We start from the raw sequence: 22,687 nt of genomic DNA on the forward strand, positions 1-22,687 counted from the left end.
TGTTATTCACCCAGACAGCAGACAATTTTTGAGAATAGTCTGCCATCTAGGTGTATTTGAATATTTGCGCATGCCTTTTGGTATTAAAAATGCACCATCACATTTTCAGAGAATGATGGATAGTGAATTTGCCAATGAATTGAATCAGCTTTGGCTCATTATCTACATAGATGATATTATTGTCTTCTCTGATAATTGGGATGAGCATTTGTGCAGATTAAAAATAGTCCTAAACAAAGTCACTAAAATGAATATGAAAATTTCACTTTCCAAGTGTCAATTTGGTTTTTCTGAGTTAAAAGCCTTGGGACACATTGTTAGTGGACTTTCTCTAGGAATTGACAAGCACAGAGTAGCTGCAGTTCTTTTGAAACCTATACCACAAAACTTAAAAGAAATGCAAATGTTTTTAGGTTTTGCAGGATATTACAGGTTACACATTAAAAATTTTGGAGCTATGGCTTCCAGCCTGTATAAACTGTGTAGCCCTAGTGTAGTTTTCGAAATGACTGCAGAACGCGTAGCCGCTTATGAAGCAATTAAATTTGCTTTAACAAATGCTCCTTTGCTCTTCCATCCAGATCCTAAGTTACGCTTCATATTGTACGTCGACGCGTGCATGGAAGGAATAGGAGCAGCATTGCACCAAATCCAAATAATTGATGATAAACCTATTGAAGGGGCCATTTGCTTTATTTCCAGACAACTCAAAGACTCAGAGAAAAAGTATGGAGCTTCTCAACTAGAGTGTCTTTGTTTAGTCTGGGCCCTTGATAAGCTTTATTATTATTTAGATGGTTGTGAATTTGATGTTATCACAGATTGTATTGCACTAAGATCTTTAGTCAATATGAAAACACCAAATAGACACATGCTAAGATGGCAAATTTCCATCCAAGAATGGCGTGGGTCTATGACTATAATTCACAGAGATGGTATTATCCATAAAAATGCTGATGGACTTTCTAGATGGGCTCTTCCAAACAATTCAGATAATCCAGCTTATGACGCAGAAGATGAAGAAACAGCTGTTCCAGTTACATCTATCCTGCCTTTTCCCATGAGGATGTCTGAGTGTCTTGCTAATTGGGCTCTACCTAATGACGAAAATAATCCTGCTTTTGAAGAAGAGATTATTGATGACACTCAACCAATAATGGCAGTCTCTGTCTCAGGTTTGGCCAGTTCATTTTGGAATTTAATTGAGAAGAGCTATGAGTCCAACAAAAACACAGTTATTCTTCTCCAGCTGCTTAAATCTAAACATTCAGATCAAGGTCTTGTAGAGAAACTTGAAGGAGTTTGGAAAAAGCATTTTTTAGAAGAAAGATTTGTACTCTTAGATGGGTTATTGTACCACAGAAGAGAACATAATTCTTCAGTAGTACTCATATCAGATGATCATAAGAATATTATTTTGAATGAATGTCATGACAGCATTACTGCTGGACACTTTTCCAAGGAAAGAACCATCAACAGAGTACAGGGTTTAGCCTGGTGGCCTGAATGGCGAAACCAAGTATCTAAGTACTGTGACTCCTGTGACAGATGCCAGAAAGCAAATAGGTCTACAGGTAAGAAACTTGGTCTTTTACAAACTATTGAAGAACCTAAAGGAAGATGGGAAGTCATTAACATGGACTTTGTTACAGCACTCCCCCCTGCAGGGTCAGAAAGCTATAATGCTGTCCTAGTAGTTTGTGACAGATTCTCCAAAAGAGCCAGATTCTTACCATGTTATAAGGATAGCAGTGCTATGGACATAGCTTTGATTTTCTGGAACAACATTGTTAGTGATGTTGGTTGTCCTAGAGTAATTATTAGTGACAGAGATCCAAAATTTACGTCAGACTTCTGGCAAAATTTATTTGAAATCCTTGGAACCAAATTGGCATTTTCAACTGCTTACCACCCTCAAACAGATGGTTTGGCTGAAAGGATGATCCAAACTTTAGAGGATATGATCAGGAGATATTGTGCCTATGGAGTAGACTTCAAGACCAGTGATGGATATACACATGACTGGGTATCTCTCTTGCCTGCTCTAGAATTTGCTTATAATTCAAGCAAACATTCCACAACAGGAATCACTCCTTTTGAACTCAAAAGAGGTTGGATCCCAAATATGCCTAAGGATTTCTTGCTCTCTAAAACGATTGCTTTACACCCTAGCTCTGAATGTTTCCAAAAAATGATGTTTCAGGCAGGTGAACAAGCAGCTACATGTGTTAAAGAAGCAACTGACTACAACAAAGAACGCTGGGATAAGACCCATAAAGATCATAACCTTGAAATAGGCGACAGAGTTCTTATCTCAACTGTAAACTTTAACAACCTGGGAGGACCAAGGAAGTTAAAAGATGCTTTTATTGGCCCTTTTGTTATTAATAGGTTTCATGGAAGAAATGCTGTAGAAGTTATCTTGTCTGAAGAATTTAATCAGAGACACCCTACTTTTCCAATTAGCTTATGTAAAAAGTACATTGACCCTGATGACAACTCTGTAAGAACTTCTGCAGTACCAGTTGTTCCACCAATTGAAGTGGACCAAAGTTCAAAATTGCCCCTCAAAATTTTAAAAGAGAAGACTGTAAGGAAGCAGGGAAAAGATTGCAAGTTGTTTTTAGTTAGGTTCAAGAATAGCCAACCAGATGAAGATCTATGGCTAGAACCTGAGAATATCAGCAACAGCCAAGTCTTGCTTAGGCAATTCAGAGCTTCCAAGAGATCTAAAAATTCCTCTTGAAGAGTAATTTTTTGGTGGGGGCGAATGTCAGACACTGAGACACTAAGTCCATGTGTCTACAATGGATAGTACATGTCTTATAACCTAATGGTTAAAGACTGCTTTAATAATTGCCTCATGTACATGAAGTCAAGAGTTCAATTCCCTGTCATTACATTAATTATGTACCTTTTATTCATATGTACTATTATTATGTACTTATTAGATATTTCACATTCTTTTGAATATGTAATTAACCTTATTTCACACTGATTACATAGTTGTACATACAGAGAGAGATAATCTTATCTCTCTGTATTTATCCTGATTAAGCTCAATTTATGTACAAATGGGGAGATTACATACCCATTTGTGTAAATCCCCTTCTGAATTCCGTGATCACTCCTCCTTGGAGTTAAGGATCCTTCAGGACCTTGACTCGAAGGAGGGAGAGGATCCCTGCAATATAAAAAGGGAGGTCTCTCCCCTGTAGAGATTCTCCCACCAAGATTATTGCCATACAAACCCGTGTACCTTACTGAAAATACAGTGAGTGGGGTTTATACATAATCTACTAACCTTTTCTTCCCTTACAGCCTTATCTTCTCTTCGTGTATCCTTCCCCTAGGTACAGGTGTTATTATCACACCTGTAACCTAGAAGATAAGTGAGATTACTCCTTATACCGCAACGGCGCTTGGCTGATTTTCGCCGCGTCCCCTTACTTACGTAAAGGGTGCCAGTCCCTCCGCCTCTCGGCGTCGAGTTGGACTTTCTTCCACTGGCTTTTAGCTATAGTGTGACCCTAAACTTGCTTCCGCTACTTTACCGCCGCGGACCGCAACCAAAAATCCCATCAGCACCGAGTCACATAAGAGACCGGCGCTGACAAAGGCAAACGCAGAGACCAAGCCCCGAGTTCTTCATCTTCGACAGCACCTGTCATCAAACAAGAGTCGGCCTTGGCAGCCACAACTGAACCCGACTATCCGGTGTGCTCAGATGGAGTGCATAATCCCGCCACTCAGCATCCAGCTTCAAAATGCCGGCAGCTCAGAAACAAGAAAAAGAAAAGGACGGCAAAGAAGGCAACGACTTCTCAACCCCCGACAGAATCCAATCACTCTGATTCTTTGTCCATCAGCACAACTAGCAGTGGACTGCTGTGCATCCGACAAGCACTCTCTGCAGTGAAGACCAAGGATGTTTGCTTCCTCGACAGCGGAGCCTCCCATCACATGTTCAGCGACCGGTCTCGGTTCACCGATTATCGCAAACGATCAACGCTCATCACACTTGCAGACGGTAACACCCTCGAATCAATCGGAGAAGGATATGTATCCATTATCGCCAACGATTCCACCACCCTCAAGTTGAAAGCTCTACACGTTCCCGATCTTGCAGGTACTCTCATCAGCTTCGGACGTCTTTTCGAACGAGGATGCAACGTAGTCAGAACTAGCACCAGTTCTTTCGATCTAGTTCGCAACAAATCGGTCATTCTCTCGGCGGCCGTTATAGGCGGGGTTTGCAACATCAAATTGGCCTCCGGTTCCAAAGGTCAGTCTCCATTCACTATGGCTCATCAAGCTCTCTCGACTGACATCAACACACTCCACAGATCCGCAGGACACCCAAACATTAAGGCTCTAAAGAAGCTATATCCAGGCATTCATGCTTCAAAAATCGACTGCGAAGCTTGCTCTCTCTCGAAATCTCACAGACTTCCATTCCCTGGCTCTCTTCCCAAAGCTACTCGACCGCTAGAGTACGTCTACATGGACCTCAGCGGTTGAATCAATCCAAGATCCTTCGGAGGAAAGGAGTATTATTTCAAAATCACAGATTACTTCACTCGGTACCGTCACGTGTATCTATTGTCTAAGAAATCCGAAACATTTTCTTTCTTTTTGCAATATTACAATGAAGTCACAAATCATCATTCCGCCAACATTAAAACTGTCATTTTCGATGGAGGTGGAGAATTCAACTCCAATGAATTCCTTGACTTCCTCAAAGAGAAAGGGATCACTGTTCAAGTTACTGCTCCGTACACTCCTCAACAAAACTCCGTGGCTGAAAGAGGAAATCGATCCATGTTGGAAAAGGCTAGATGCATGCTCAAACAAGCGAATTTGCCTTCTGAATATTGGGCAGAAGCGGTCTCAACGGCGGTTCTCCTGGAGAATATCACACCGATGCGCAAACTAAAATGGGATACTCCACATAACAAATGGTTCGGATCTCCCTTCAATGTCAGTCGGCTCAAACCCTTTGGATGCCAAGCATACGTCAACATTCCAAAGCAGCTTTGAAACGGAAAATTTGGGGACACCTCGAAGAAGGGCATCTTGGTAGGGTACCAGCTGGGGACGCATAACTGGCGCGTCCTCCTCCCAGGGGGGAAAGTGGAGCGCTGTCACGATGTCATCTTTAACGTGACCGAATTCCCAGGAGTCTCCACATTCTCCCCAGCTGACCCATCATTTCAATTCGACCCACTCACCCCCGTCGAATTTGATGAAATCCCTGATCAACGTCAAGAGCGGTCATCATCTCCAATGGACTCAATGCAAGACGTTCTCGACTGGAGATCAGCAGAAGACGAGCTCAACCCTGACTCTCTGACAATTGACGCCAACTCTTTCTTCAGCAATCCGGATTCCCCAATTTGAGACAATAGCCCACAACCAGCTGAACCTCCTTCCTCACCTTCCAACCCATCTTTGGCAACCGCACATCCTCGCCCAGGTTATGACATTCTGCTCACCTCAAACATTGCACCGAAAAACATCAGCTCGGACATTGATCCCTTGCATATCCTTCACACCAAGCGGTGAGCCAATCTAGCAATGGCACTATCTGCCTCCGAAATTCCACGAACTCACCGAGAGGCAATGCTATCTTCAGAAGCATCATCGTGGACCCAGGCGGTGTGGAACTACTCTTGGGATGAATAGAGCTGGAGAGGGAATGGTGCTTTAATGGGCTGCCTCTCTGGGAACAAGAAAAAGATATAAGAGTATGGACTCTTAAGGAAAGGTGTGGCTATAGAGGATTCTTGAGGTATGTCTTGAGGGTTACTTTTCTACTAATCTAATATTTTGTACACAGATAACAAGCTTGTCCAATCTGATTTATTGGCATAAGCAATGCTAATGATAGGTGACCAGTGATCTGAATTACTTTGACAGGATCTGATGGGGAACAAATGAAGAGGAAAACAACCCATTTTATATACACAAGAAAGAGGAGCCATGATGAAACAAGGATAGCCTGAAGGGAAGCATAGAAAATTCTACTTCTATAGGATGAAACAACCATGTGGTCAGAGTAGTGGGTCAAGGAGTCACATGATGGTGTAATAGTGGGTGGGAATGATGCCATCTTCTGGGGCTATGGTGCAATCTTCCTAGTTAGAGGAGGGTATATGTGAGACATAACAGGGGTAGAATATTCTATGATCTAAGATAGGAGTAGTTAGGCGTTTCAGGAAGTGTTTCAGGAAGAAGTCATCTAGGGATTGAAGATAGGAGGAGTTAGGTGTTTCAGGAAGTGTTTCAGGAAGTGTTTCAGGGAGAAATAATCTAGGTGGGGTTTGGGGCTATGTCTAGTATAATGTGTATCATGTTGGGTTTGGAGGGTGAAGGGTTTCAAGGTTGCTTATACATCTTTGAGCACATGGTTCTAAGGAAACACTAGAAGAAGGGGGTAACATGTGATCTGGGTAGATGTTTGAGACTAGGGAGAGGGTTTATCCAAGTGAGGGTGAGTGTGGGAAGAGGGAATACTATTATCCAGGGTATTACCATTGAGTGGGGATGTTGAGGGCCTTGGGCTTTGCTGACAAGGGGGCCAGAGGTATGGGATTTAGTCTTGAGGTGTGACAGCCTTGTGATTGATGGTTGCTGATTTTCTGGGTAGATCAGGATTGGCTTACCACAGCGGTAGAGTCAGAGCTGGCAGCAATGAAAGACCTGAAAGTCTGGTCAATCGAAATTCTACCGGGCGACGAATCACTGTTGGGTACTGTGTGGGTCTTCAGGAAAAAGAAGAACTCCAAAGGAGTAGTTGTCAAGTTCAAGGCCCGTCTCTGCGCTCAAGGGTCTCAGCAAAAAGAAGGCTATGGATTTACCTACGCTCCGACAGGCCGATTGAGAAGTCTCAGGGCTGCTTTGATAGTGGGTTTATCTTGTGGCTACGAGATTCACCAAATGGATGCGAAAAACACCTTTCTCAACGGCAAACTCAAAGAATCGGTTTACTTGCGTCCGCCACCCGGTCTAGCGGTTCCAAAGGGTTATTGTCTCAAGCTCCACAAGGCAATCTATGGGCTAAAACAAGCGCCCAGAGTCTGGTATGCGGAGCTGAAGAATTTCTTCACATCAATCAATTTTCTTCCATGTCCTGCCGATCCTTGTCTGTTCACCTCGCGTGTTGAAGGTTGGGAATGCTTTGTCCATGTCTACGTGGATGACATGATCATTATTAGCCACGACGTTAACCGGTTCAAAAGTCTCATCTCCTCAAAGTTTTGGATGAAAGATCTCGGAGAAGCTAAACACATACTGGGCATCAAGATCTCAAAACCTTTGCCCAGCTCCATCCTCCTAAATCAAGAAGCTTACACACAATCGATCTTGGACAACTACGGTTTCTCCGGTTGTAGGACTACTGCCACTCCTATGGTTCAAAACACGCGCTTAGTGAAATCTTCTGACTCAGATCATCAAGCTTTTCTTCAACTTCAAGTCAACTATCGTGAAGTGCTGGGTCTCTTGAATTATCTTTCAGTCTCAACTCGCCCCGACATCGCCTTCACCGTGTCACAACTTTCACAGCATCTTGAAAAACCCGGAATCAGTCACTGGAAGGCAGTCCAACATCTACTACAATATCTAGAAGGTACCAAATCTCACGGTATTCTTCTGGACGGCAAAGGGAACCTCAACAATATTGCCGTGTACACCGACGCGGATTTTGCCAATTGCACCGATGACCGTAGATCTTACTCGGGCTACGTGACCCTTCTCGGTGGAAACCTGCTCTCCTGGCGCTCGAAAAAACAGCAAACGGTTTCGACTTCAACCACGGAAGCCGAGTATCGGGCGCTATTTGAGGGTGTTCAAGAATCGGTCTGGCTCAAATATCTTTTCACCAGCCTAGCGATAAAATTCAACAGCAAATTTGAAATATTTGTTGACAACCAAAGCGCCATCGCTTTGGCAACCAACCCAATCTTTCAACAAAGATCAAAACATATTGACATAATCTACCATTGGCTACGCGAAGTACACGATACAGGCCTCATTCACATCAATTACATCTTGACACAGAAGATGAAGGCCGACGTGTGCACGAAAGCACTAGGAAGACAGAAGCACCTTCAAGTTATTGCCGATCTCAACATTCACCGGCAATGAGAGAGGGGGGGTATTGAGACCCATAGCGGGAACACCGCCGAAGCATTCTGCTGCGGAGCAGACCTAATGATGACATAGTAGAAACCCTATTCTGATGTACTTAGTTCAACTAGCTTTTCCTCGTTGTACCGTATTCATCACTATTTGTTTTCTATCTGCAAACTCATATCATCATCCATCGACTCCTCGCAGGTATGCTCTAGGTCTTTCTTCTCTCATCACCGCTCCTATGATTCGTTCTCACATTGTTCTCACTCTCACCAGGTGTGCCTCCACCTTGCTTCCGTTGTCTCACTGTTCGCGTTGCTCACAGCGAGTCCGCTGTCTCCAAAGGTTTGTATTGTGTTTCATTACCATTCATCACTATTCGTTTTCTATCTGCAAACTCATATCATCATCCATCGACTCCTCGCAGGTGTGCCTCCACCTTGCTTCCGTCGTCTCACTGTTCGCGTTGCTCACAGCGAGTCCGCTGTCTCCAAAGGTGTGCCTCCACCTTGCTTCCGTCGTCTCACTGTTCGCGTTTCTCACAGCGAGTCCGCTGTCTCCAAAGTTGTTGTCCCCAGCTCCTCGCCCATTAGCTAAGTCCAAAGCTGAGCTACAGATCTTCTTAATTTGATGCTGAGCTAACCTGTGATTAAACTTGGAATGACCATGGATGTACTTGAAGTTTCAACCTGGAATGTGCATGTCAACTGACAGCACTTTCTTGAGTTTTTTTCATAGTGATCGTTGCCTTTGAAGGATATCAAGAAGAACTCCTGAACAACTTTGGCTTGATTATCTCCTGTTTTGGATTTGAAGTGTTCTTTGATTGCAAGCCAGATTGCTCTTGGATTGTTCTCATTTGCGGTTGTGACGAATTGAGTTTGATAGTGTTGTCCAAGATAAAGCAACAATGTACCGGCAGTCTTGCTCATCTCCTTGTTGTAGACAAAGACATCGTCGGCAGACTCAGTTGTTTGTGCAACAGTCGAGTCAGTATATTTTGAGACCTAGAATTTGAAGGTAGCCCTTCATTTGACCTTTCCATGTTGAAAAGGGGATATGGTCAAGTGATCGAAGAACAGACTTGTGGTCTGACATGTTGAGGTTCGTTGATAATTTCAGTGGTGGAGCTCGTTACGCCGCTGGGCTCATAACCTAATGGACGAGGAGCTGGGAGATCACACCTGAAGCAGCGACTGCGCTGTGAGTGACACGACGAACACGAACAAGAGAAGGAGCTGGTGGAGGCACACCTGAAGCAGCGACTGCGCTGTGAGTGGCACGACGAACACAAACAAGAGAAGGAGCTGGTGGAGGCACACCTGCGGTCGAGTGATTTGAGTGAGTGAGATTGCAAAACCAAGTGAGAAAAAAGATGAATACAAACCTGAAGCAGCGACTGCGCTGTGAGTAACACGACGAACACAAACAAGAGAAGGAGCTGGTGGAGGCACACCTGAGGGTTGACAGAAAACAAGGGTGATGAGAAGAGAGCACAAGAGACAATGAGAGAATAGAACATTGGGCATACCTGCGGTTGAGTGAGTTGAGTGAGTGAGATTGCAAAACCAAGTGAGATGAATGAAGATACAACAAGTGGAAACTGAGTTGAACTAAATACATCTAAATTAGGTTTAGAGGTCTCATCTAATCTAACCTAAATGATCCCAATCCGCAGCGCCTTGCTGTGCCTCAATAACAACTAGGACCTCACTTTTTGGTTATCAGGTGGACGGCCAACGGTTTCACCTATGGACGGCCAACAGTTTCACCTATGGACGGCCAACGGTTTCACCTAACAAGACGCAAGGTGGTTACCCGGGTCCAAGGAGCATTGGCCGCAACCGGCCACACCATCATCCTGGGGCATAGTTTCCGCGTCGGCGGTGCTTCTCTCCGGTTTGCTCTGGAGTTATCAACCAGCAAAATTTGTGCTTTAGGCCGCTGGAGTTTGTTGTGCTAAAATCTGTACATCAGGCCTTACAGTGCGAGCGACACAGGTTGGTCTAAAATTATTTTGAGGAACGCGGTGTGCAAGGGGGAAAGTTTAGAGTGAGGAAGCATTTGGACAATTTCTGTATTTGTCAGTCTCTGGTTTTGTTGAAAGTGTAGGGTGTTCACATGCGGCTCAGGCTCTCCCAAAATCCTGAGTTTGTGGGCTTGCACCTGAACCCCTCACTTTCTGGTGTTTGCAGGGAATCAAAACAAACAAGCTTCCTTTCTCTTCCCTGGTTGAGGGCAGTAAAGGGATCTCCTTTACTACCTCTCCTCCCACACTTGCTGCAGGGAGCTGCGCCGCAGTATCCCGCAGCAAGTACCAGGTGAGAAGCAACAGCCGAAGTGGATAGTTTGAAACAGGCTGCGCTTGGAACCGAACTATCAGTCCCTCCTGGGCGCGAAGCGCCTGCCTCCGCAGGAGGGGAGGCGGCGAACTTAACACAAGCGTACCCTCCTCGGGGGAGTGTAACAAACTCCAAAGGAGGGAATTGCCTCTAAAGTTGCATGTCTTGCCCTACAGGATCAAGACAAATGGCAGGGAGGATCCTACGCTCCCCCATTTTCCCCAATACCTCCCTGTTTCCTCTTGATTCATCCCGCGCCCTTTGCACCATTAGAATGGCAATCTTCTTAGCTTATTTTTGCCCACTTCAAACTCCCCCATATCCATCCCCCCTGGCAAGAAACGTCCTGTAAATTTTTTTACATGGCAGATTGTGACCAATCCCCCCCCTTCGAGACTGCGCAGGCTCAGGGAATTTCAAATTTTGAGCCCAAAAATGGCTGGATCACCACTCCAGAACCACTTCAAAGCAGGAGGAGTGGGCTAGTAATCATGGGGGCCAGTTGGGTAGAAAATGGAGAAATGGAAGCTGAGATTGCAGGCTACAAGTCTGTCTACTCAGATCTTTTTTAAACTAAAAACTACATTTTTAAAAACATTTTGAAAAGAAAATAGGTGTTTTTTTGCCAGAAATTCTCAATTCTGTAGGGCCAATGGTGTGACTTTAGAGCTAAGCCTCTCCTTTGGAGGCACTTTGCGCCTCCTTGGAGAGACTTAGTTAAGCTCAGGGAGGCGGGTGCTTCGCGCCCAGGAGGGACTTTAAGTTTGGCTCGGAACCTGCCAGATGTAGAAGAACATCAATGAACATCAATTTTTTTGTTATCAATCCGTGATGATTTTGATTTTATGTTTATCTAGAACGCAGACAAACCTGGGACAGAAAAATTACAAGCCTTTGGAGGCATCCTGCTGGGCAAAGTTGTTCCAAAAGGGGATCAACTATTGTGATTTGAAGAAAGCTTGGACTTGGATTTGGGTTTGCTGTGCAGGAATCATGGCTTTCCATGAATTAATTTTTTTCCTCCTGTTTGTTTCTGGCTCACATTGTGAAATCAAGTTCTTCACCATGATTTCCGATCTGAAGGAAGGCTGTGTTGGGCCCTCAATCCTGGTGGCCTTCTGGCTTCAAAGAGTGCAGCCTTAAGGTCATTTTGTCAATCTTCCTTTCATTTTCCCCTTGACCTTGCTACAAAAATTTCGCGCTTGGGCATTGATTTGTTTGCAAGGGACAATCCCCCGCCTGGTTACCATTCCGCTTCCAAATTGTGGTGGATTCGGGGAATATGTGAAAGACCAGCCAAATTGACCAAAAGGCTGGCTTTTTTTATTTTTGTAGATTGGAGTGCTGATTAATGTCTTTTTTTGGTTGTTTACAGCCCCAGATGATTAATTGTAGTACTAGCTTTCATCTTTTCTACCACAAATCACAATCAGCAACCGGCGCGTGGTCATCAGTTAAATCCAAAAAGAAATTCCTTGTTCTGGTCCCGGTTTCTTCAACCCTTGAGGAATTTCAAGAGCTTATTGCTCAAGAATGCAATAAGAAATTTGATGGCACTGCAGGTCTAATTCAGGATGCTATGAAGAGTGGATTACCCAAGACTGAGTGGAAGATATCAATGAATCTTCCACCTAGGCGCAGTTAACGTAATTTTGGGGCGTTATAATATCTGTAACGTCAAAAAAGACCCTTGAATACAAGTGTTGAGGCGCCCACAGTCACATAGGGGACTGGCTATCCCTCCCAGAGTGGGAATTGAACGCGCGACAAACACAGCAGCTGGCAGGCACCTAACCGACCCCTTACCAGCTGGTCTAATTCACCCTTGTCAAACCGCGGGTAACGGAGCCATCCAATCATTACGATATCCAATATCGTAACTTAAACTGTGTTATCCAATTTTGAAAATTGGATAATGTAACTCCGCCACCAGTTATTGGTAACTGGGCGGTAACGTAACTGTAAAGGTTACGTTACAGGCAGAGTTATCCAAATTGATAACGTATCTGCCCACTGCTGCTTCCACCACTTGTAGCAACAGCCCGGGAGCGGACTCCAATAGCTCTTTGGTAATCAATCTCAAGGTCAATCTCCTTGATGAATACCTCCAGTTTGTCAAAATCCTACTGCGTGATCAAGATGGGATTTCAGAAATCCTCATGGCAAACAAGGCAACTAATCCGTCAATCTTCCAATCAAAGGACATCACCCAAGAGATGATGAAGGGCTGGGGTTTAGCAGATGTGTTTGTTGCTCAGTTAAGAGACAATGTGATCAAGTTTGAAAAATCTAGATTGTCTAAATAGTTAGCAATTATCCCTACATTCAAAGATTGGACCCTTCAAAGAATTATTTAAAATACCCAACAAATATTACCAATAAAACTGCCTAGTCCTTGTATTACATGCTTTGAACCAAAGCCTTACCCCTCAATTGAACTATTGTTGTGAAATATCTGACTCCGATCTACTTAGCCCAAAAAATCCATTCTGATACCCAAATTCATGAGCCTCAAAAGAGAAGAGGCATGTGAAAGCGAGAAAATCACACCATCTTCAATATCTACAAATAAGAGATTCCAGATTTAAATCTCTCTTTCTCAAATTGTTGATCCAAGTTTGATCATTGCAGAGAAATTTGGACTCGGACAGGCAGCTAAGATTGGACAGGCAGATAAGATTGGACAGGCAGATAAGATCGGACAGCCAGATAAGATTGGACAGGCAGATAAGATCGGACAGGCAGATAAGATCGGACAGGCAGATAACAGATAAGATCGGACAGGCAGCTAAGATCGGAAAGGCAGATAAGATTGGACAGGCAGATAACAGACAAGATTGGACAGGCAGCTAAGATCGGACAGGCAGATAACAGATAAGATCGGACAGGCAGCTAAGATACACATCTGGTGGATAAAGTAGAGTCAAAATGAACACCAAGGTCAGGCTGAGGCTGGGCAGAGGACTGGATATGTTGACTGTCACATGACATCTGATAAGATAATTTTGGTTTTTTTTACACTATTTGAAGATAAGTGTTGGATTGGGGAGATAGCTTAGAAATTTACCAAGATCGTAGTGAAAATCATATCAGTTTTCTGGGAAACAGTACCCGCAATGTTTAACAACCTTGTAACAAAACTCTGCGGTCAAGATATCCCCAGTGACTTGACGGATCTCCCATTTGGGGTTGTTAGTACAATTGAGGAGTTGTGAAGCTTGCAAACTGTGCTTGGTGGAAGCAAACCCAAGCTTGATTGGATTCAGCTTGGGCCAGTAGGTTGGCAGGTACAATAGCTGTACCCCGGCGGCCTTGCATAGCTCCCGCACACGTCCGCCTTGGTGGAAGGTGACGTTGTCCAACACTAAAACGGAGTTGATGTCGGGGTAGGCATTCATGCAAGGTAGCTGGAGTAAGAGTCCAGAGTCAGTTCAAAGAATTCATCAATGTTAAAGAAAGAAAAATTGAGCTTACCAAGTCATGCTCCAAGAAATGCTCAAATTTTTGCCTGTTGAACGTTTCCATGGTGGTCGTTAGGGCTGTCAGTCCTTTGATTGAGATAGCAGCAAGAAGACTTAAGCAAAGCGGGTTCTGGTTGAGTATGAACCAAGCGGCGGGGGTCCCTCTTGGTGACCTAGCATACACTCGGAGGAGCTCTCTGTTGCAGAATGAGCTTTTGTCTGGCAGAACAAATCAGTTATGATTTGTTTGGTGGAGAGATAAGGTGAAAACTCACCTGTGAAGACCAAAAACTCCGCAGGATAATACTCCATACGTTCAATATAGGAGTACTTCGCAAGGAGTGATCATCAAATGTTTCTGGTCTCTGGTTTTTTTAAGGTGATTGACAAACGTCGGACAAGGTTGTGGTGGACTGCTTCAACACTGAGAAGCATGCCGGTCAAGTCGTAGAGATGTTCTCGGATCTCTTCCAAAAAGAGGCTGGGTTCAGATCAGACAAGCTCAATGATAAACTTGCAATCTTCTCTGGTCAGCGTGGCTGGTTGGCCGCGGGCTGTTAGAATTATGCCCCATGCCCAGAAGAGGGTTTATTTCCTGTTCGTTCCTTTTCTTTCCATCAGGGTCCTTTAGCCCCCTAGGCCCCTCTTAGGCCCCTTTTTCTCCATGTATTTCATTCGTCCCCTCATGAAATACAACCCCCACTTAGTTCCGAGCCATTGGTTGCAGGGGAGCGAGTAAGGAACGAACAGTTCCCCCCGGTCCATGGAGGCGGCATGAGCGGGCCAGGACCTGGACGTACCAAACGCAAGGCTGGACACCAAGTCATGCGCATACGTGGTGCACAGCTTTGCGGGTCATATAAATATGACCCTCTGCTGATGGTTCGACCCCCTCAGCGCTCCTCTCCCCCATCGTCGCCCAGGTCCAGCTCATCCAGAGCCGCTCCCTTTTTTATTTTTATTTTATTTTTTTTTATTTTTTTTATTTATTTATTTATTTTTTTTGACCTGTTCTACTCATTTTATGTGCCCATAGACACTTGCCTCGCATCTTTTCCACTTCCCCTTATCATGTTAAGTTGTTTTGGATGTGCGCCTGATTTGCTATTTGTTTCAAATTGGATCCTTTAGCTTTTGGCCGTCAGGAGTGAAGTGCGAGATGAACGTACACCTCTGGGAAGAAGCGCTGCAGAGTGCAGGTTTGCTTCCAGAGCTACAAGACATTATTGTGGGTTTTAGATCAGGCTTCGACCAAGGGATCCCGCCTCATCATATTAGAGACTTGAAGTGGTTCACCCCGGAGAGACTTGAAGTGGTTCACCCCGGACAACCATAGATCGGCTGTCGCGGCGGAGGAGAGGATCCAAAAATCAATTGCTGACGAAGTCATCGCTGGCCGGATGATTGGCCCATTCTCACACGATTACCTGTCAACGTTTCTCCCGTTTTTCCGGACTAGCCCGCTTGGCTCGGTAGTGAATGCGGATGGCAAGATGAGGCCTATCAACGACCTGTCTTTCCCTCGGAATGACCCCCTGACTCCTTCCGTGAACTCTTTCGTGGACAAGTCGGAATTCAAGACTACGTGGGACGATTTCCGGACGGTTGCCCAGTTTTTCAAAGAAAATCCAGGACCTTTTAAGCTTGCACTTTTCAACTGGGAAAAGGCCTACAGACAGGTTCCGACACTCCCAGCGCAATGGCCCTATCTTATGGTGAAGGACTTGAAAGGAGACTTGTTTTTAGATACACGCATAACCTTCGGAGGTGTCGCGGGTTGCGGCTCCTTTGGCCGACCGGCCGACGCCTGGAAGCGCCTTATGCAACACGAATTCGATGTCGTGACCATTTTCAGATGGGTCGACGACAATCTGTTCATCAAGAAGCCAGACTCGACTTGCAACATTACCGATGTCGTCAATCGCTCACTAGCTCTGGGCGTCCTCACCAACATGGAGAAATGTTCCGATTTCGCGGACGTACAGAAATACATCGGCTTTGTGTGGAACGGGAGCAACGCCACCGTCCAACTCCCGGAGAAAAAGAGGCTGGAGCGTATCGAACAAATAGGGGTTTTCCTGGTTGCCGGGGCGTCGTTCAAGTTCAGCGCCGTCGAGATTCTAGCGGGGCGCCTCAACCACGCTTCATACGTGTTGCCACAACTGCGCTGTTATCTTCGTGTTTTGTACGCATGGATGGCGCGCTGGAAAAACTTCTGGTCTTTTCAGGAGCTTCCCAAGGACGTGAGGGTTGACCTGGAATTTTGGCAGGCCACGCTACAAAAATACGATTGCACTTGCCTTATTCCGACCCCGGAGGAGCGTGAGATTGCGTGGGTGGGAGACGCCTCCACCAGCTTCGGCATCGGTGTCCTTGTTGGGAAGCGATGGTCTCAGCTACGCCTCAAGGAGGGCTGGGAAGGCTCTGAGAAGCCTTTCCGTAACATTGCGTGGCTCGAAACGGTGGCTATCCGGATCGGCATCCTCATGCTAAGGGAACTCGCGTGGGTGCAGAAAGGTTCGAACTTCGTGGTCTGGACGGATAACACAACCACCGGCAGTGTTCTGTTGTCGCGTAAGTCGCGCGATGTGCACGTTAACGAAGAATGGAAAGTGATCCAGGGGCTATTGGTCAATGTCCAGCTCGACGTGACTCCCAAGAGGGTGGTCTCGAAGGACAACATCGCCGACGACTTGTCTAGGGGCATCCGCGGGGCCCATTTACCCACAAACAGGGTCTGGTTCTGCATTCCAGACGACTTATCCCCTTTCCTTTTTCACGCCTAGCGCTTCAGTGTAGGTCCGACCCGCCTAGCCTCGGCTGAAGGCCAACGGCGCCTCTCTGGCACGAGACGTCGCCGCCAGGCCGGCCTTTTTCCTTGTTTATACGCCCTCAGGCATCCTTTTCCGGAAATGAAATGCCGGCGTATCGTGATTTGCTTCCTTGTTCACTTTCGTTGCATTAGGCGGGTTTGTTGGCGCGCTGCTCCCATAGAGGAGAGCGCACGCCAGGGTCGAGGTCGCTGCCCACCGTCCTCTCTGTGCCCTCTGTTTTTCATTGAGGTTTGGGTGTTCGCGCGTGGCTCAGGCTCCCTAAAAAACCTGAGTCATGGGTTTACACCCGAATCCCCGAAACCTCGATGTTCTTTGGCATAGAGATGAGGAGCAGGCGCATCCTCTTCTCCTGGTCAAGGTTAGGAAGGGACATTGGCCCTTCCTACCTTTACACCCGCACTTGATGCGGCTCAATGGCGGCGCCAACGAGCCGCAGCATGATGAGATGAATCATCCTAGGGCAGCAGAACACAGAGATGAGTGAGTTCGTGGAAGGATGATTCATTGCATCATAGAAATGAAAGAACAAGGAAAAGAATAAAAAGACAAAAAGAAAGAAACACTAACCTGGGGCAGCAGAACACAGAGATGAGTGAGTTCGTGGAAGGATGAGGAAAAGGGCTTCCACGTCTCTGCTGCCTCAGGTAACTACATACAGGATGTCACGACTGTGAAAGGTGAGAGAAAGGTTTGAAGCAGGAAAACATGAGAGAAACATGAAACAACAACACTACAACTCAACACCCCCCCTTGCTGAAAACCAGATGGAAACAAAAAGAAAAGAAAAGAAAAACAGGAGGAAAAGAAACAGAAACAAAAGAGGACTAGACTACGCCGAACCTGGTACGATGATCTTCAAGGAGAACACGACTGAGGGGTTTTGTGAGCATGTCGGCAAGCATGTCCTTGGTTGACACGTGGAGGACTGATATTTTTCCGCTTTTGACACACTCACGCGAGAAATGATACTGCGCGTCAATATGCTTGGTGCGGGCGTGATGTTCGGGATTCTTGGCTAGGGCTTCGGCTCCTGCGTTGTCAAAGTGAAGAGGGATTGCTGTGTGGGGACGCAGGCGGAGCTCGGTCAGAACATACCGCAGCCAAAGACCCTCCTTGCACGAGTCCGACATCGCCTTGTATTCTGCTTCCGTGCTTGAGAGGGAAACAGTGGCTTGCTTCCGAGACTTCCAGGAGACGGCCCCGTCGCCAATGCGATACGTGTAGGCTGATGTTGATCTTCTGTCATGGTGATCCTCGGCCCAATCAGAATCCGAAAAACCCGCACAGGTCAAGGAGCCGCCTAGACGGAGACGTAGGTGTTTGGTGGAGATCAGATAGTGGAGCACACGGATTGCCGCCTTCCAGTGTGCCTCTGAGGGGTCTCGCAGGAACTGGGAGAGTCGGTTTACTACAAACGCAACGTCGGGCCTAGTGCATTGTGATGCCCAGAGCAGAGCGCCAATGAGTCGGGGATATGGACCGGAAGATGCTTGTTCCCCTGCTTTCCGGGGGACGAGGTCCTTGAAAAACGACTCGGTTGGAGTACGGACAGAGATGGGGGAATCAGTCAGAAAACGCTTCTGAAGGTCGGTGATGTAGTGTTCTTGAGAGATGTAGAGAAGGTGGTCGTCCACCTTCCTGTCAATCTTCATGGAAAGAAAATGATGTAGTTCTTCTTCCGCCCCTATCTTAAACCGTTTGCCGAGCGCTTCAATCAGGGGGCCAACGAAAGAAGGTTCACCTACGATAGCCAGGTCATCCACATGCACCGTCACTGCGCCAGCAAGGGTGCCGTTTTTGATTGTGAAGTACAGCGTTGGGTCATACTTGGACTGGGTAAGACCACACTGTACAAGGCCGGTATGAAGCTCGCGGTTCCATTCGCGGGGAGACTGCTTGAGACCATAGATTGAGCGCTTGACCTCACATACCCAGTCGGGATGTTCCGGGTCCTCGAAACCCGGCGGCTGTTCCATATAGACCGGTTCCTGCAGGCGTCCATTCAGAAAAGCCGACTTGAAGTCCACTTGTCGGCCGATCCACTTCTTGATTGCCAGTAGACTAAGAATCAGGCGAAGAGTTTCCAGACGAAGTGTCGGTGCAAATACCTCATCGTAATCTTTCCCATGTACTTGCGTGTAGCCCATGGCGACTAGTCTAGCCTTAAGCTTCTGTATAGAATTGTCCGGACGACGCTTAATCTTAAATACCCACTTAGATTTTATGATTTTCCGTTTAAGCGGGCGAGGGACTAGTTGCCACGTATCCATGCCAATCAGGGTGAGAAATTCTTCATCAGCGGCCTTCAGCCACTTGGACTTGTGCGGGGAACAAAGCAGTTGCTTCCAGGTCTTGGGGGTATCCGGCTCATCGTCAGGGGTTGCCGATTTTGCCCAGTTGCCGTACCGATCAGGAGCACGCCTTTGACGACCGGAGCGACGGTTCGGGGGAGAGGCTGGTCTGGTTGCCGGTGCTTCGGGCACGGGAGCTGCTGGTGCTGGAACCGACAGTGGAGGCAGCTGTTGGCTGATGATCTTCGGAGGAGGCGAGGGTGAAGGTGACGGGGGAAGGGGAAAGGAGGAAGGAGAACGAGGAGATGACGGAGGGACGGGGGGCGGGGAGGATGGAGTCACAGGAGACGGAGGAGGGGCTGCCAGGGAGGGCGGCGAGGCGGAGCACTGAGCTTGAGGTCGGTCCGCCGGTGCATGAATAGACGCCGTAAGACGGCGATCAAATCTCGGTTGAAGGGGGATGTCGAGAGGTGGCAGCGATTGCGTCGGTGAATCCGGGCCTAGAATGGAGTGCGACTCACGCCGTGGTGGGACTGGCTGAGGAGCCTGCAGGATCGGCCAAGGGAGTTCAATTGCCTGACGAGGCGGCTCCTTCTCAAGCTTTGATCCATAAGGAAAACTGCAGTCGTCGAAGAGCACATCGCGGGATTTGATCACAGTTCTCCGTTCAAGGTCCCACACTCGGTACCCATTTCCATCTCCCAGGTATGAAAGTAAAAGAGCCGACCGTCCCTTCATGTCAAGTTTCTTCCGGTTTGCTTCCGGAACTTTATACCACACCAAGCATCCAAAGGGGTGTAGACCGGTGATGTCGACAAGAGGCTTCCCCAGAGTTTCGTTTGGTGGCTTGAATCCGGCTGGGGTGTAGCAAGGGACGGAGTTTAGGGAAAACGACACATGACGAAGTGCGTCAGCCCAGAAGAATTTTGGGAGGCCGGCACTCATTAGTGAGCACCAAATGAGATTCCCCAGCGTTCGGTTGGTCCTTTCAGCGACACCGTTCAATTCCGGGGAGTGGGGTGGGCCAGGTTCATGGACAATTCCGGCGTGATCCAGATAGGTCGTAAACTCAGAGGACAAGTATTCTCCACCGTTGTCGGAGCGGAGCGCTTGGATTTTGTGGGACCCATCCTTCTCAAAGTGGGCACGGAAGATTTTAAAGCAGGAAAACACATTTGACTTTGATTTCATTGGGAAAACAGAAACAGCTTTAGAGAAGTCATCGATGAAAGTGACAAAGTAATTATAGCCTTCTCTTGATTGTACCTCAAATGACCCCACATCCGAATGTATGAGTTTGCCGGGGGTATTGGACCGGTGTGCCGCTCGAGACTTGAAAGAAGATCTGTGCATTTTGGACTGAACACAGATTGTGCACCGTTGTACTTCGATCTCGTTCATGAGTGTGGGTTTGATCTTGAGAGTCTTCAGAAGTGCTTTCAGAGGTTTCAGGCCTATATGTGACAGGCGTCGGTGGAATCCCAGGAGGGAGCTGTCAACAGATGACAGTGAACGGGAAGAGGTTGAGAATGACTTTACCTTGTTGGACGGCAAGTAGTAAAGGTTTCCTTTACGGTATCCTTGTCCAACAGAGTCGCCGCTCAGCTTGACTGAAGACGAGGTGAAGATGCCGCACCTTTCCTTGTCGAAGACACAGGTGAGTCCGGCATTGCACATCGCGGCGATGGACAACAGGGGTTCATGAAGGTCAGGGACAACAAGAGTGGGGACCGAGACCGGGGAGGACAGTGGAAGAACGGTCGTGCCGCGGTGAGAGGCTGCAACGAGAGAGTGATCTGCAAGTCTGACCGGAGTGCTGTCCGGCTTAATGTTTGTGACGCCCGACGTGTAGGGGGTCATGCAGTTTGAACATCCTGAGTCGAGATTTGCGTCACGGAGAGCGTTCGGATGGGCGACTGATGCTTGCACGGATTCCACAACTGCATTCCCGGCTCTTGCGGGTGGTTGCGAGTAGGTGTCATCGTCTGAGCCCGAGTAATCCAAGTCGTCCTGATCATTGTCTCCGCCTCCAAGTTCAACGACGGTGGTTTTCCCGGCTGTGGCGTGGGGCCTCTGGCCCTGTCTACCTCTGCGGTGGCCTTGGCGACGAGGGCGATCAGTGGAGCGAGATGACTCCATCGGACGAGGGCGAGATGAATCTGTTGGACGATGACACCGACTGTAAAATGAAGATGTGTCTGGTGAGAGTCGAACTCACGACCTCAGCTATGCTGAGACACATACTAGAGTGCTGCCTTTACCAACTAGGCTACAGATGCTTGTGGCTGCCAGCTGGGTGGTTGGTTGGTAGTGCTCATGGGTCAATCCAACAGCCCTCTATACTGTGGTGATACATCATGGTAGCAGACTAACAGACAACTCAACACCCCCCCTTGCTACATGATGGGAAGTGGGGATTGACCCCAAGAGAGAGTGGGAATGAGACCCAGGAAAGATGATCAGCGTAGGGATTGAACCTGTGATCTAGATGTAGGCTTATAGGGGTTTGCGTGGTCTTACAAGTAAGCATTCACAAATTCATCAAGTCTCTATTGTAAGCGAGTAGCGCTCAGGTAGCTCTGGGCTCATAACCTGATGAGATGAATCATCCTGGGGCAGCAGAACACAGAGATGAGTGAGTTCGTGGAAGGATGATTCATTGGATCATAGAAATGAAAGAACAAGGAAAAGAAGAAAAAGACAAAAAGAAAGAAACACTAACCTGGGGCAGCAGAACACAGAGATGAGTGAGTTCGTGGAAGGATGAGGAAAAGGGCTTCCACGTCTCTGCTGCCTCAGGTAACTACATACAGGATGTCACGACTGTGAAAGGTGAGAGAAAGGTTTGAAGCAGGAAAACATGAGAGAAACATGAAACAACAACACTACAACTCAACACAGCAAGTACCAGGCAAAGAGCGGCCGCCGCAGTGGATTGTAGGGGAGCGAGTAAGGAACAAACAGTTCCCCCCGGTCCATGGAGGCGGCATGAGCGGGCCAGGACCTGGACGTACCAAACGCAAGGCTGGACACCAAGTCATGCGCATACGTGGTGCACAGCTTTGCGGGTCATATAAATATGACCCTCTGCTGATGGTTCGACCCCCTCAGCGCTCCTCTCCCCCATCGTCGCCCAGGTCCAGCTCATCCAGAGCCGCTCCCTTTTCCCTTTTCTCACAAAAACCACCCACCCACCCTTCTCATCTCACGTTTCGGGAGGTTTTGGGTTTACACCCGAATCCCCGAAACCTCGATGTTCTTTGGCATAGAGATGAGGAGCAGGCGCATCCTCTTCTCCTGGTCAAGGTTAGGAAGGGACATTGGCCCTTCCTACCTTTACACCCGCACTTGATGCGGCTCAATGGCGGCGCCAACGAGCCGCAGCAAGTACCAGGCAAAGAGCGGCCGCCGCAGTGGATAGTCAGACCTGCTCCATTGGAGACTTCTGCACTGCTGTTCTGAGTCCCTGTGCATCCTGTGCACTTGACCTTCTTCAGCTCACTTCACCTCATTCTCAGGCCTCTGGCCACATTTTCTTCACGGGCCTCGTAATTTTCCGGATCCTTCACAACGCACTGGGTCTCTTCGAAGAGCTTGAGCCACCGGCGGAAGGATTGGGGCGA

The sequence above is a fragment of the Puccinia triticina genome, chromosome 16A (assembly GCF_026914185.1).
Source record: "Puccinia triticina chromosome 16A, complete sequence".
NCBI classification, from domain to species: domain Eukaryota; kingdom Fungi; phylum Basidiomycota; class Pucciniomycetes; order Pucciniales; family Pucciniaceae; genus Puccinia; species Puccinia triticina.